Raw genomic sequence first — 15,569 nt, forward strand, 5'->3', positions numbered from 1 at the left:
ATCCAACTGTCTCCTGAGAATGACGCCACCTGGCGGGATCGCCCGGTGCTCCCCTCCAGGGCCTGTAGGATGACGTCATCACTGACCAAAGCCTACAGCGCCGCCGGACAGGCCGCTTCCGCCTTGCATGCCATGTCCCTCCTGCAAGTCCACCAGGCCAAGGCACTTAATGATCTGCACATGGGTAGTCCTGACCCCGATGTGTTGCAGGAACTGCGCTCAGCGACCAACCTCGTCCACAGGTCCCCAAAGGTCACAGCATGGACACTCAGGCAGGCGATGGCCACCCTCGTGGTTCAGGACCTCCTCCTCCGTATTACATGCTCCGCCCCTCTGCGAAGCCCTGCCGGGTACGTCAAACATGATTGTCCCCTTAGTGCCCCTAGCATGGAAATTGGATGCGTGGCTTTCACTTCGCAATCCGTCACGCTGGCTGGCCAGTACCATCCGACTCGTTTATGCAATTCAGTTGGCCAGGCCTCTACCCCCCCGGGGGCGTTCGCTTTACCGTGGTGCACGGCGAAGGCGCCAAGTCCCTGCGCGTGGAAATCACAACTCTCTTGTTTGAGTCTTTTAACAGAAATGTCCTTTAAAATTAGTCAATATTTTGTCATGTCACATTAATTTATTTTAGTCAGTTTTATTCAAACAAAAACTGCATCATTTAGTTGATGACGGACAAAACAGACAAAAAGTGTGTCAAACTGTAACAGACTACAAAATGATTAAATTTTAAAAAATTTAGAAAACAATTCTAAACATTTTCTAATGTAAACACATATCAAATATACATGCTGTCCTTGTGTAAAACCTGATCTCCTGAAATAATCATGAATAGACTGAAGTATTAGATACTTTTTAAACGTTATCCTACTGTATTCTGAATTCTTCATGATTTAGAGACATATACATTTTCTTTGAAAGGATTTTACATTGTGTGTAATGTGTTTTTAGTCATGACTGCGGGTTGTGGTTTGGGGGGACAAAATCATGCCTATAAAAATGTTCAGACATGCAAGTTTATCTTCAGTGGAACACAAGCTCTGCCTCTGCTTTATTTCATTATGACACTGCTTCTGTATATACTTATATTGTATTTTTATATAATTCCCTCATATTTTGTGACCTACATCAGCTAAAGCTGTTTGGAAAGTTTGGAATGTGTCCGGAATGTGAGCTGTTTTCTTCCTCTCCTCCATCATGCACTCGAGCTGAAGTGCTCCTCTCACATATCATCATTAGATTTTCATATGATCTCACGTTAAATAATATGAAGCAACTATTCAACAATAAAACATTTTGTTGATAATTATTTATTGCAAACATTGACAATAACATCGAATAATCGTTTCAGCCCTATGTCAGAATATCAGATTGTGTGATTCTCAGATGATCTGCAGTATACAGTGAGGATTCTCCAAACATGAGGGGAGTAAATTACAGATTTCATATTTTAGAGTAAAATTAGGCCTCAGTCTTGTAAGTTAAAGCAACATTAACTTCCATTATCTGACAGAATTCTGTTTTCAATATGTTTTTCCCCATTATTGTTAAATCATTGATTATTTACTGCAGAAGGAGAATGGAGGGGGATTTGGTAGTTTTGTGAAATCTTACTTCAGTATCTCCAGTTTACAGTGAGGATTCTTCAGTATATCAGAGAGTAGATTCACTCCTGAATCTCTTAGTTTATTCCCAGACAGATTCAGTTCTTTCAGGTGTGAGGGGTTTGATCTCAGAGCAGATGTCAGAGCAGCACAAACTTCATCTGTGACATCACAATCACTCATCCTGCAGAGAACAATGACACACTCTTCACTCTCTCAGTTCACAACACACACATCAGTTCAACAGGAGAATATTACCATTCCTGTGTCTGTTTAATATTTTTTCAAATGTATGTGTGTTTGTGTTTCAAATGTGTAAGGAAACATAAATTCAATATGATACAAAAATATCTAAATATGAATCTAGCTAATACTGTATCATCCATCTTTATTGATGATGAAAAAGCTTTATTTCAATCAAAACAAAGATTAATTAAATCAGATATATTTTTAAATATCAGACACAAAATAATTTGTTTTATGTTTTTCTTTCTCTTTCTTAATGATTTTGTTTTCTTCATAATTCTTCATTTTAATTAATGTGGTTTATTTTAAATAATGTATATTAATCAATAGTGAATTTTCTGTCTGGTTTCTCTGTTCTCTAATTCTGATTCTTGATTTAGATTTGTTTGTTCCTCTACTGAACGTCTGGACTTCACTGATCTTATGATCATTTATTGGATGATGTTTTTTGAACATACCCCAACCTCCCTGTCTATGGGCCCGACATAGAGGTTGCCGTTACAGAAGCTGTTATGAAGTATTTTTGAAAGCAGTTTGCTGCAGTTTTTAAGGATTGTGTCCACTCAATAAATATAAATTGCATAATTTTTTTCTGAACAGCTATAATTCCCTCTAAGTTGCTCCCTCTAAGCTGCTACAGCTGCTGTCTGTCCATGAAAAAGTTTCTTCACCTGCAAATGACCAGGTGACACACACTTAAAGGACTCCCAGAATTCATGCTACGTATAAAATACAGTCATTACAGAGGAACAATGTTAAACGCAATACACTCATGACATTGTCTTCAAAATGCTGCGTTTTGATTTCTTTGAACCTTTCGGTAATTATCTCATGTTTCATCTCTGCTCATGTCTCTTTAATGGCTTCTGGTTCCTGTTATTATCGAATTGAAGACACTTTTCTGATCTGAAGACACTGTTGTCAGTCCTGTGCCTTATTACATTCAATTCCCCATCAAGTCATTACATCATGACCAGACTTCTATGATCTCAAATGAACCTCAAAAAAACTCTTTGGTGTTAGTGTAGTAAGCATTGTGAATGTTTAGCTATCTGTCCTTATCAGTGACATTAGTGTGATTTCCTAAATGTGATGATGTTTTAACATTGTTGTGATTGTTGTGTGTTACTTACTGAACTGATCTGGATTCTTTAATCACAGGCAGCAGATACCGAAGAACTTCATCTGCTTTATTATGTGCTCCAATAAACTGTTTCAGATCAAACTCATCCATCTTCTGCTCTGAGGTCAACAACATAAACACTACAGCTGACCACTGGGAAGAGGAGAGTTTTGTTTCTTTTATTTTTCCAGATTTCAGATAATCTTGGATCTCCTTCACAAGTGAATCATCACCCAGTTCATTCAGACAGTGAAACAGATTGATGGATTTCTCTGGAGAGCGATTCTCACTGATCATCTGCTTGATGTATTTCACTGTTTTCTTTTTGTTGTAGGAGCAGCTTTCTGTCTGTGTCAGTAGTTCTTGTAAGAGAGTGTGATTAGACTCCAATGAGAGACCCAGAAAGAAACGTATGAAAAGGTCCAGATGTCCATTCTTACTCTGTAAAGTCTCATTCACTGCTCTCTGATGCAGGTCAAACATAGAAACCTGTTCTGATGAATTTTGTTTCATCAACTTTAAAACTTTAGAGAACTGTCTTTGTTTGGTGATTTTTTCAGTGAAAGCAGTTTTTTCAGTGATTTGTTTAAACACATTTATGTTGTTGTTTGTAAAGGAGAGGTGCACATATAGAGCTGCTAGATGTTCCTGAATGCTCAGATGAACAAAGCAGAACACTTTCCCCTGATACAACCCAAACTCCTCTCTGAAGATCTGAGTGCACAATCCTGAGTACACTGATGCTTCTGTCACATCAATGTCACACTCTCTCAAGTCTTTCTCATAGAATATCAGATTGCCTTTCACAAGCTGCTCAAAAGCCAGTTTCCCCAGTTTGAGGATCATGTCTCTGTCTTTACTTTTCATCTCATAGTCCTTCTCATGTTTGATGTTTGTCTGAATGATCAGGAAGTGTGTGTACATTTGAGTGAGTGTCTTTGGGATCTCTCCTCTCTCTACTTCACTCAACATTGTCTCTAGAACAGTGGCTGAAATCCAGCAGAAGACTGGGATGTGACACATGATGAAGAGGCTCCTTGATGACTTCAGGTGTGTGATGATTCTATTGGCCAGACTCTGATCTCTGATTCTCTTCCTGAAGTATTCCTCCTTCTGTGGGTCATTGAAGCCTCGTACCTCTGTCACTCGATCAACACACTCAGAGGGGATGAGATCAGCTGCTGCTGGTCTGGAGGTGATCCAGATGAGAGAAGATGGAAGCAGATTCCCCTTGATGAGGTTTGTCAGCAGCACATCCACTGAGGCCGATTCAGTGACATCACACAATCTCACATTGCTCTGAAAATCCAGAGACAGACGACACTCATCCAGACCATCAAAGATGAAGAAAACTTTATATTCATCTCTGAATATCTCCATTTCTTTTGTTTCAGGGAAGAAATCCTGAAGAAGATCTGAAAGACTGAGTTTTTTGTCCTTCATAAAATTGAGTTCTCTGAAAGGAAGTGGAAATATGATGTGGATGTCCTGATTGGCTTTCCCTTCAGCCCAGTCCAGAATGAACTTCTGCACAGAGACTGTTTTTCCAATGCCAGCGACTCCCTTTGTCAGCACAGTTCTGATGGGTTTGTCTTGTCCAGGTAAAGGTTTGAAGATGTCATTGCATTTGATGGGTGTGTCCTCTGTTGCTGCTCTTCTGGATTGTGTCTCAATCTGTCTCAACTCATGTTCATTATTGATCTCTCCTCTTTCACTCTCTGTGATGTAGAGCTCTGTGTAGATCTCATTCAGGAGTGTTGGGTTTCCCTGCTTTGCTGTTCCCTCATGCAAACACTGAAACTTCTTCAGCAGATTGGATTTGAATGTGTTTTGGACTTCAACATGTTGCGAGTGACTGTAAGATTGAAACCAGTGGTCATTTTTACAGTTTTTGTTTTTGTTGTCATTTTAATCTTTTGACATATATTTTCTTTAAAATTAGTGTATATTTCACCATTTTCATTCAGCTTTACTTGCATAAAAATGGCATAACATTTTAGTCAATGAAAAAAAAAATATTTTAGTTGACAATAATGTTGCAAAATGACAAAACTGTAACAGACCAAACTTTAAACAAATATTCATAAACATGTATCAAACATATAAAAGACAGACTACATACAAAATACTGAACAACTGTCCTTGTAAAAACCTACGGAAATAATATACTCAAGTATAAGCGACTCTTTAGAAGTTCATCAGTTGTTTTCTGAATTCTTCATGCTTTATACTGACACTGATACATGTTTTTGTATTAAGCCAGTTTAGGATATTTCATTGAGTGTATAGTGTGTTTTTTACAGAAACAGCACATTCACAAAGCAAGTTACACGTATTATGACCAGAAGCGTAACTTAGTTAAAGTTCACCTGTTCATTCGGTTTATTGTCTGTGCAGATGTAAGTAACAATATTACATAGATGTTGTGGATATTGTGATTAATTTAATGTATAAATTGGATGTGTTTGAGTGAATTAACCTGTTTCCTGTGCAGCTCAAGTGGGGAAATTCAGGGTGTGAAATTAACTTATTTGCCCACCAGTCACAGTGGAGGGTGAATGCCCAATTTTATCAGCCACTTTGATTTTTCAAATATAGATCAAATTTGAATACCACCATATTATTATTGTTATCATAATGCTAATTTTGCATCACACAAACGGAGGCTAAAGAGTAGACAAGCACAGAAGAGAAACTTCTTGTTCAAGCACTATATCTGAGGCTGTACTGAATTATGACGACACACATGACAATTCACCTAATGTTGTTGCATGTCGTTTACTATGTACTGTATGGTAACGAATAAAGTCACAAATATTTGTAACTGAGAAATGTCAAAATAAATTGATCCTGCAGAATTGAACTAAACTCCTGAGATGGACTGAGATAATTTGCAGCATTCTCATAGATGACACTATGCAGGTCGTCACCGGGCTCACCAGCCACAGTAGTGGGTAATGAGCAAAAGTACCAGCCACTGAAAAACCCACAAATCCTGACTAGATTAAATTAATCTAAAACATCTGTTTATTGAAGGTGATTTATCTAGATGTTTCTTCTTCTGTTTATCTTGTACTGTTAATATCTTGCAGTGTGTTTTATTGTCAACAAAAAATATTTTATTTATCATCATGATGCGTCTTTTTCGTTTTGTATTCATTATCATTGTCGAAATCAAAGAAACATTTATCAACAGACGTTTTCGTCAGTGATTTCATTGTCAAGATAAACACTGATTGAAATAATGCAGAAAATGTAAATCAAGTTGATAAGAATCATAATGAATCAAGCTTATTATTGTCCACTCCCATAATCTGCAGGTTGAGACTTTGTACAACCATTTCAGTCGGCTGTGTGATCAGACCACACATCAATATTTTATCACTACAAATAAAGTGCAAAAACATTTTAATATAACCATTGCAGCTTTCAGTATTAAGGAAATAACAGTGCACTCCAATTAAAATTATTTTTATTCTTATTATTAGATCATAAAAATATCTATTATGTGCAATGAAATACAAAGTAATAGTGAAATTAAATACTTCAAATATCTGTTCAATAATATCCGAGTTGACAAAAGATCATTAAAGAGAATGCAAGAATGGTGACATCATTCTCCCGTGTATTTATAGTAATGTGAAAATAAAACCAAGAAACAATTTTATTTTACCTGAAACATGTGTTTTCATTCCAGTGTGTTGGTACATTCAGAGACTGATCTCTCTTCTCGAGCACACAGGTTTGTTCTTGTACATCTGATCTGGGCAGCAGTACGGGCCTTAATCAGACAATGAAGAGAATCAGACACAAACACACACTGAAATTAATATGAGCTATTGAACTGTGTGATATGTGATCTTGCTGGCCTTATGAAAAAAATTGTAATTCTCTCATCATTTTTCATATTTCAGCTCTGTAGGTTCATACAATGCGAGTGAAAAGTGATCAGACCTTTGTAGCTCCAAAAATCACGTAAAATTTAAAAGTAATCCATGTTTTCAGTGGTTAAATCCATATCTTCAGGAGCAATACAATATGTGTGTGCAAGAAACAGATAAAAACGTAAGTCCGTTTTACTCTAAATCACCACTTTTATTTTCAGATGTGAAAGTGAAATTAAACATGCACCACATGTGACTTTCAGATGTAAAAGTGAAAGTGGAGATTTAGAGTAAAAAGGTCTTGCATTTTGAGGGTGAACAAAATTAGAGACTTTTAATTTTTAAGTGAATTAACTCTTTATTCCAGTGAAATTGGAGATTTAGTGTGATATTACTTGTCTTTCACTGTTTGTCGATCTACAGTATGTGACTCCAGTAGTCATCAATACACATTCCCCTTAAACTAATTATACATGGAGATAATGAACAATCTCAGATATGAATCATACAAACATGTAAAACACAGAGTGAAAAGTATCAACTACACTTAAAGAATTTACTTTCACTATCATCAGGTTTTCTGAATATTCCCTTGTTAATATGACCAGAGACTATTTTGCAGAGATGGGTCACTTCTATTAAAATTAATGGTAGTGATGTTTCATTTGTGAATGAATCGGTCTTGAATTAATCTTTTAAGCGAATTAATCGTTCTCCTTCACCCCAAAACATAATCCCCATTTTATGAATATTTAAAATTATTGAAGACCATACATATAAAAGGACATGAATTATGAATAGAAATAATAATAACTTAATTTATATAGCTCCTTTCAGTAATTCAGCACAAAATGCTTCACAAAACATCAAATCACTCTCAGTAAAACACAAGGTTAATAATAAAATGTACAAAGTAGTAAAATCAAGTTTATAGAAATTAGTTTTTAAACGAGATCTAAAAACAGACAGATTAGGCAGATCTAATGTCCCAGGGCAGGCTGTTCCATAAACCTGGGTGTGGAGCGGGGGTTCAGAATATCACGCGCCCGGTCCCCAATCGGCCTGATGAGGCGCGCGAGGGATAAAGGCGGCCGTTGACAATGGTTCGAGAGAGAGAGAATTACGGGCATGTCCGTCATGTCTGTTTATGTTTTTGCTTTTGAGTTTTCATTAAATTATGATTTATGTTGACAAGCCGGTTCTCGCCTCCTCCTTGCCCATCCTTTAACTGTGTTACATTGGTGCCGAAACCCGGGAAGGAGGAGGGATGCCCATTGCAGAGTCCTCAACACTGCCGTCCACCCAGGGGAGCGCCGTTGCCATCTGCCGGGTGACGGATGCGGGGAACGGCCGCCGTCCGCGGGGCAAGTGGGGACTGGATACCCCGACCACCTGGAGCGAGGGAGCCGCTGCCGGGGGCGGAGGAGTGCCCTGCCGTTCCCAGAGACGCGGAGGGGTCGAGGGAGACCGCCGTCCGCGAGGGGAGGAGGGAAGAAACTCTTTCGCACCGTGTTGGTCTTTTCCCTCGCCTATTTTGTTGTTGTTTTTTTTTCCCTCCTGTCTCCTCCCAGGACGAGGAAGGCGGGGATGACCACGCGGGATGCAAGATACACTCTGCCCCAGGGATAGGGGCGCGTGAGGGATAAAGGCGGCCGGTGACGATGGTTAGAGAGAGAGAGAATTACGGGCATGTCCGTCATGTGTGTGTTTATGTTTGTGCTTTGAGTTTTCATTAAATTATGATTTATATTGACAAGCCGGTTCTCGCCTCCTCCTTACCCATCCTTAAACTGTGTTACACTGGGGTTTTGGTGCAGAGTGTGAGATATTTAGGATTTTCTTTCAATTTTTGGTTTAGTAATAATTAAGCCCAATGTGACCCTCCTGCTCTACGAGACTCGAACCTGCGTTTCCGACATGGGAGGTGGGTGCGCTAACAAGGAGGCTAAAGGCTACAGCCCCGGCATCAGTCGCTGGCTCCAATTACACTAGCATTAGAGCAAAAATTAAGGAAATTAAAGCCCAAAGTAAACTTCTAGTCTGCGTATAGCTGAACACGAGCCTCTCAGTACACTCACAGGCATATGGCGCATGCACTACGACTGTTATAAGACGCAGGACTATTTCTCTTCGTGAATTTAGACACATAATGGTGTCTTTATACTCCTTAAGACTCGAGTTATACAAATAAAGGTAACTCTTGACCTCCTCACACACACGCTCTTTATGTGAAAATGGTGTCAAGACTGTTATGGAGTTTAAATGTTTTAAATGTCTTCATACTTGAAGTACTTCATACATACATACATGTCATGTAGACATGCACATTCCATTTGTCTTCCTTTGTGTTTCTTTTAAAGTCTGACTTTAGAATGAGCCAATTGCATCATGGTTGGATCCACTGAATGAATACACTCCTTCAACTCAACAAGTCAGTCATTTAGTTTGTGTCGGGAACAAACTTGAATGTACAGGACAGGTAAATTGTTCATGAGTTTCGACCAACATGAATGAATCAGTCATCATGAACGATGATCATCTGAATAAGAGGAAGAGCTCATGTCATTCGTTTATATAATCAGTCTCGTTTAACAAGAAAAGGAGCCGGATGAATTATGATTAAATGTGAGTCATGACCACACATTACAATGACATACGAACGTTATTGAAACTCAGAATTATATTTAGGCTAGTATTGTTATCCTTACAGTGGTCAGTGAATGAATCAGTGAACGAATATGAACAAATCTTTTTGGTGAACATAATCAAAACAGTCGAATCACTAAAATGAATCAAAATCACCACTACTAATGAATGGGAAAAATTGGAATGCCCAACAGCCATAAACCTGATGTAGAAAGGAGGTCATGCTTTACTGGCAAAAGAGACAATCAACTTTTAGATACAGACATCATCTGTCAATCAACTTGGGACTGCGCATGTGCATTGGCTAAACAAGCTGGTAAAATTTAGTTTTTTTAGCATGATCTGAGTTAAAGAAGCACAATTTAACATACCAATGTTTCAGATTTTAATGCTGGTTTGAAATATGTTCTTTTAGCATAATCTTGACCAACAGTTTTAGAGATTTCAGTCTTTCCCCATTCAAGTAAATAGGAACTGCACTTTTAAGCTGCTTGTTTACACAGAAAATAGCTGCATGTATTGAGTTATTTCAATGAAAAAAATGAAAAAAATAAGTTTACTTGAATCCATTTGTGTTGGGACAAATTAATTTATTTACAATTTTTGGTTTAAGGAAACTGTGGCAGGGGATTTCTAGTTCCCAGCATGCTTTGCTATGGACTCAGTAGGAAGAGCAAATGTTAAAAGTAAGTGTTATTTTTAGGGCTGTTTAGCACGTTAATTCAGTGCGATTAATTGTATTAAAAATTATGCATTCAAATAATTACGCAATTAATCGCAATGCCCCCGGACAGTAATATGGAAGATTCCTGAGAAATGCAAGCATGTAGTACCACCTGTTTACTGCAGAGGGCAGTAAGTGAAACTTCAGCTGTGTGGCAACGTGCAGTTTATACAGTGAAGAAAACATCCATCCAGCAGCAACATCGCAAACTTGCGTTCAAAACACTTGATGGAGTGAAAATGCGATCTAAGGGATCTCAAGATGTGTTCTAAGTATTAAACTATATTTAACTTGACACAGTGACCTAAAAGTTTTATGTTCATGACGCAATGCACCCGAGACGCTACACAAGCATATCTGACGCAGGTATACATTGACGGGTCTTTAAACAAGCCCTCAAAATAAATCTCAAACTGAAAATTACCACTGGAGGCGTATGGATGATGTTTATGCTGACTGTCTGTGATTTTTGGAGCTTCAAAAGTGAAATCGCCATTCACTCGCATTTTAAGGACCTACTGAGCTGAGATATTTTTCTTCAAATCTGTTCTGGTGAACAAAGAAAGTTATTCACACATGGGATATCATGAAGATGAGTAAATAATGAGCAAATGTACATTTTTGGTATATGATAGTGGCATATAATCAGTATTGGACCAATTGATAACATTTGTTTTAATTGTTATTTTTTACACTGGATTCTTTCTAATCGTGCCTCAGACTGTGATGGACACGTTCATACTGTCAGTCAATACGAGAGTCCTCACCTCACATCAGCACAAGGGGCTTCTGAACTGAATTTAACTGGTTGTTCCATTGACCCGTCACTCTTCATGGACACACAGCTGGGCTCCGGTGAGTCTGATCTCTTCATATGGAGTTGACTTTAAAAGAATAAAGACAAGAGTTGATATTTGTTCATTTAAACCTCATGAAGACAATAAAACATTTTAGGTTAGAGTGGGCAAAGAAACAGACATTGAACAACAGATAATTGGAAAAGAGTGTTACGGATCTAAACCCATTGAGCTTTTGTGGGATCAGCTAGACTGTAAGGTGCGTGAGAAGTGCCTGACGAGAGAGCCAAATCTATGGCAAGTGCTACAGGAAGCATTGAGCATTACACAATGATTTTAAACAAATGTACACATCACATGTATATATGGATGATAGTGGCATATAATCAGTATTGTACCAATTGATAAAATGTTTTTTAACTGTTATTTTTTACACTGGATTCTTTCTAATGGTCCCTCAGACTGTGGTGTACACGTTCATACTGTCAGTCAACATGAGAGTCCTCACCTCACATCAGCACAAGGGGCTCCTGAACTGAATTTAACTGGTTGTTCCATTGACCCGTCACTCTTCATGGACACACAGCTGGATTCAGGAGATTCTCCATGAATGACACTAAAACACAACAGCAATTAAACACTGTTTTAAAAACTACAAACTCTCACAAACACTCTTTTCCTCTCATCAGTTTCTCAGTTTTACTCTTCCCAATATTTCTCTTCTTCAAGGAGGTAACATGTTCTTTTCCAGTGTTTTCAGTGTCATTTTATCATTGAAATCAAGATTTATTATTTTCAGTAGCAGTGATCACTAAGAGAAAATGACTACATCTCATTTTACATTGAATTCTTTCCATCTTGAGAATATTTTTGGTTTAGGACAGTGAAAAGCAGCACACTGGAGATTGAAGTTTCTCTGTAAAGTTGTGTGCAAACAGTCCGAACATGAGGCTTCTGAAATACATGCTAACCAGCTGAACATGGCTGATTCTCACACACCTTGTGTGTTTTATGGAAGATGTCGTGTTGTTGTTATGTTACACACAGGAACTGTTTGGTCATGTTTAATGCACAGTCCTAGTTCAACATTCAGTAATTTCACTTCTGCTTATTTGATGAAGATATATTTGAGCACAGATCTGCACATTACACAGCAGATCTGATCTGAATGTCACTAAAGCTGGAAAGACTTTCAGCTACGACTGAAGAGGTTCAAATTTACATGCCAATAAATGCACAGAATTGATGTACACTATACAATGCAATGTGCTGCTTTCTGAAAAACGTTTTTCACAAGAATTAAATCATCAAATTAACTTTTACAGGAGAAACATACACACAAATGACCTTTGACCCCAATCCTAAGTAATATACATTTTAGTTTAATGGTTTGTTCTGCATTCATTTTTGTGTTTGTGTCTAAAAGAAAATGTGTTCAGAGAAACACATTTGAGTTTCACCTTCTACATACGACTGACTGTACAGGTTTCTCCAGTTCTGTCTGTAACTGAATCAAACCGGTCTCACTGTCATCTGACTGTAGATCTCACTTTACCCTAAAGCTGTTTTCACATGTTTACTTGAGATAATCCAGTCTGTTCTCATTTCTCCTCAGTGCTTTTATACTGTAGTGTTGTGCAGCATATCAGAAATATCTATCAGTGTATTTTATTAAAGCATTGAAATCCTCTGACCTCTTGACCTTCCCTGTGTCTGTCTGTCCACTGAGATCCTTTGTGGAGTCCATGACATCATCTGAACAGTCCACTGAACACCTGTCAACAAACGGGACATCATCTATATTTGTGACGTGTTTATTTGTTCAATACTGACACATATTTGTTTTTATTTGTCCTCTAGAATATTCCATTAGAAATGAATCAATGAGGTTCAATTGCAGACTGTCAGCTTTTATGACATGTTAAACACCAGCATAAAGAGAAAACATCAGAAGACTCAACAGAAGAAAACAAAGCAACGTTTCAAGTCAATAGAAGAAATAACATTTCAGTGCCAAAGAAACTGAACACATACTGACAATTCAGATAAAAGAGCAAAAGTCTCAGTATCTGTTTGTTCTGCTGTGATTAATACTTAGATATCTGTTAGATGTCTTACTGTAGCTGATAGTTTGAAAGGTTTATTATTGTTGTCTTGTGAGTTTTGGTTTGTTTAGCAGCAGTTCAGTACTCACCTGTCAAGAACTGTTGATGTTCACTTCCTCTTTACTGACTAGAAAATCACCTACAAAATACTTCACAATGAATTTATTGATTTCAGTGGAGCAAAAAACTGGCAAACTTTTTCGGTTTTTCTCTTGTCACTAAATGAATCCTGTTTAAATAGTTTCAATTTCACCTGAGGAGGAGGAGTCTGAAAGAGACAAACAAAATATTCAGTGACTGACATATTATTTTGTTTTTAAGTCAAATGGGTTTGGTAAACATGAGGGTGAGTAAATTATGATAAACCGTTCACTTTTGGCTGATCTATCCCTTTAAAGCTTATAAAAGTGCAGTGATAATGTGTGAGATATGTAAATTCAGCACCGGCTATTCCTTACAAACCTTAAACTGTGACAGTACTGATGTGTATCTGTGTGTCATTTATTTGACTCATTAAATACTGTCACAGTTGAAGGTTTGTGAGGAATAACAGATGCTGAATGTGAATATCTCCACAACATTCATATTAAATCATTGTCTCTTACACACATGGATCTCTTCAGTAACTCAATCACTTTATTTCTCAGTAATTTCAGTGTCAGACACAACGATCTCAACAGAACTGCAATCAAGTCTTTGTGACTGGATCTCTGACTGTTTTTTTATTTTGTATAGTAATGTACCGTTCGTCGTAAATACAGTTAAATGCTGTAAATGAGAGATCTCTGACTGCGGTGTGTCTTGAATTTACAACGCAACACTTGAGGATATCTGAACAGCTGATGAAACATTTACTTCAGGTAAGAAACTTCAGATAAAGTGTGTCATTTCTGCACCACTAGTGTCACTAACATGAAGTACAAAAATAAACTTGTTTACAAACTGTGTTTTTCAAACACTCTCCTCCGTCTATCATTGATCAAACAAACAGATAGTCCCGCCCTAAAGTCACGCTATTGGTAGAGCCAATGTCGTTGTTGTGTGGAGCTGGACGGGTCGCTCAAAACAAACAGTGTTTTTTTCAGTGTCAAAGAGAAGTGCAAATGTGTTTCCTACAGATGGATTACTTATAGTTTTCTCTGCACAATAAGCTGAGAAAGGAGAAAGTATTTTAACATCTAAATGATTACACACTTCTGCTTTATAGAAAGTTCATGAAAATAATTTCAGTTTTTGTCTTTAACTGCAGTATAATATATGATGTGGAAATTTTCACTGAACATGTTCATTTTAGGACAGCAGACTAGAGATGGGAAATAAAGTCGGGAAAAGATTAAAAGCTTCCAGAGTGTCAAAACAGTTTAATCTGCTGGTTAAAACTAAATAAAGCAGCAAAAAACCTGATGATGAAGCACCAACCTCACACATCACTGATGTAGTTTCAATGTCACATGCACAAATAAAAGCCTGGTAAAATCTTTTACCCATTAAAGGTAAATTATAAATGCCAATATGAACTAATATAATTCAATATGATGTAGAATAATGTTATGACAGAGTTGCAAATGGCTGTAAGTATTTGGGCTGTAATTTTTGGTATTCTCTATCAGTGTTGGGTTACTGTGTTACTGTAAATACATTTATTTTTCATTGAAAAAAGTTAAGTAATGGATTACTCTTAATTTTTCAGTAATTTGATTACAGCTACTTCTGATGTAATTGTGTTAAATACTTGATCAACTGTATATTCTATATAAAACAATAGTGAATTTAAAATTGAAATTTAATGTCTAATGTTAAATGTATGTTTTCTAATTTAATGCAGCTCCTTTAAATTATTTGGCCAGTTCATGAATAATTTATTTGATTTTATATGATTTATTTGAAAGAACAGATAATCTCAAACGCGATCTATCTCAGTTTCTCTCTTTATTTCAGTTCAGTTTTATTGGCATCACAGTTTTATAACAGAATTGCTAAAGCATTACAAAGTTGTTTCTATGTAGATTTTAAATAAACAAACAATTAATTACAAATGTAATTAAAAAGATGCAATAATACAATAAGTAGGCCTAATAGAGATAAAGGTAGAGTAAAACACACTGTAAGTAATGTACCGTTCTTCGTAAATAGAGTTAAATACTGTAAATAAGGATGCCTTTAAGGAACAAAATATTAGCAGCAAGCTCCTGTTCAGTCTTACGGTATAATACAGTATTTTTTCTTTTTCAGTTAAATTAAATCAGACTCGTGTTTGACTCTGTTGCTTGACCCCGCCCATAACTCATCTGAGCATGCGTCAACTAATTTAACACACAGTCAATATAAAGAAATAAACAAATAGGCATAAAATATTATAGATCGTTGATTTAATTCGAGATTGGAGGAAGAATTTAACAAGACGATTTTCACCCTGACTCTGAACCTTCCTTCACCA

The 15,569-nt window shown here is 37.1% G+C and overlaps 1 protein-coding gene and 1 long non-coding RNA gene across 3 annotated transcripts in view; one reads left to right on the top strand and one right to left on the bottom strand.

Annotated features, from left to right (window-relative positions):
* LOC127650383 (NACHT, LRR and PYD domains-containing protein 12-like) overlaps positions 1–15,569 on the bottom strand; it is a 294,503-nt gene that overhangs the window by 109,124 nt on the left and 169,810 nt on the right. The window lies entirely within an intron of this gene.
* LOC127650485 (uncharacterized) overlaps positions 1–15,569 on the top strand; it is a 240,457-nt gene that overhangs the window by 66,442 nt on the left and 158,446 nt on the right. The window contains exon 1 of one of the 2 annotated variants that reach the window (XR_007971456.1): positions 3,906–4,026. The exons of the other annotated variant lie outside the window; for it this stretch is intronic. This is a non-coding gene — a long non-coding RNA (uncharacterized LOC127650485). Of the gene's footprint in view, positions 1–3,905; positions 4,027–15,569 lie in introns of those variants that run through there. 2 annotated transcript variants of the gene reach the window in all.

Source organism: Xyrauchen texanus, chromosome 10, assembly GCF_025860055.1.
Source record: "Xyrauchen texanus isolate HMW12.3.18 chromosome 10, RBS_HiC_50CHRs, whole genome shotgun sequence".
Lineage (NCBI taxonomy): Eukaryota > Metazoa > Chordata > Actinopteri > Cypriniformes > Catostomidae > Xyrauchen > Xyrauchen texanus.